The sequence below is a fragment of the Parus major genome, chromosome 22 (assembly GCF_001522545.3).
Source record: "Parus major isolate Abel chromosome 22, Parus_major1.1, whole genome shotgun sequence".
Classification (NCBI taxonomy): Eukaryota; Metazoa; Chordata; class Aves; order Passeriformes; family Paridae; genus Parus; species Parus major.
Window position 1 is genome coordinate 3048879 of NC_031790.1, and position 1186 is coordinate 3050064.

At 48.2% G+C, this 1186-nt stretch overlaps 1 non-coding gene across 1 annotated transcript; it reads right to left on the reverse strand.

Annotated features, from left to right (window-relative positions):
* Positions 1-12: 12 nt before the first annotated feature.
* LOC117245420 lies at positions 13-147 on the reverse strand. Its single transcript, XR_004500103.1, has one exon. It is a non-coding gene; the product is annotated as a small nucleolar RNA SNORA5 (small nucleolar RNA).
* Positions 148-1186: the final 1039 nt, after the last annotated feature.

The following is a 1186-nucleotide window of genomic DNA, read 5'->3' on the forward strand; positions in this document are numbered from 1 at the left end:
TTCCCAGACCCGGCGTGTCTCCGGTGGCATTGACCCCCCGGGCCCCGGGGCAGGGGACACGGGGTTTGTGGCACGGAGGTGACACTGTGGCAGCCGCTGGCCGGTCCCTGCCATGGCGGGGCTGGCACCGAATTTGACTGGGCTGCACCTGCCAGAACACCTGGGACAGGTAACCCCAGCCCACCTCCCCTGGGCTGCACTGCTGCCCAATCCCTGAGTTCCTGAATCCCTGAATCCTGAATTCCTGAATCCTGAATTCCTGAATCCCTGAATTCCTGAATCCTGAATTCCTGAATTCCTGAATTCCTGAATCCCTGAATCCCTGAATTCCTGAATCCCTGAATCCTGAATTCCTGAATCCTGAATTCCTGAATTCCTGAATCCCTGAATTCCTGAATCCTGAATTCCTGAATCCTGAATTCCTGAATCCCTGAATCCTGAATTCCTGAATCCTGAATTCCTGAAACCCCAAATCCCTGAATTCCCAAATCCCTGAATTCCTGAATTCCTGAATCCCTGAATTCCTGAATCCCCAAATCCCTGAATTCCCAAATCCCTGAATCCCTGAATTCCTGAATTCCTGAATTCCTGAATCCCTGAATCCCCAAATCCCTGAATCCCTGAATCCTGAATTCCTGAATCCCTGAATCCCTGAGTTCCTGAATCCTGAATTCCTGAATCCCTGAATTCCTGAATTCCTGAGTTCCTGAATTCCTGAATCCTGAATCCTGAATCCCCAAATCCCTGAATTCCTGAATTCCTGAATCCTGAATTCCTGAATCCCTCAATCCCTGAATTCCTGAGTTCCTGAATTCCTGAATCCCCAAATCCCTGAATCCTGAATTCACAAATTCCTGAATCCCTGAATCCTGAATCCCTGAATTCCTGAATCCCTCAATCCCTGAATTCCTGAATCCTGAATTCCTGAATCCTGAATTCCTGAATCCCTGAATTCCTGAATCCTGAATTCCTGAATTCCCAAATCCCTGAATCCCTGAATCCCTGAATTCCCAAATCCCTGAATCCCTGAATTCCTGAATTCCCAAATCCCTGAATCCCTGAATCCCTGAATTCCCAAATTCCTGAATTCCCAAATCCCTGAATCCCTGAATTCCTGAATTCCCAAATCCCTGAATCCCTGAGTTCCTGAATCCTGAATCCCTGAATTCCTGAATCCTGAATCCCT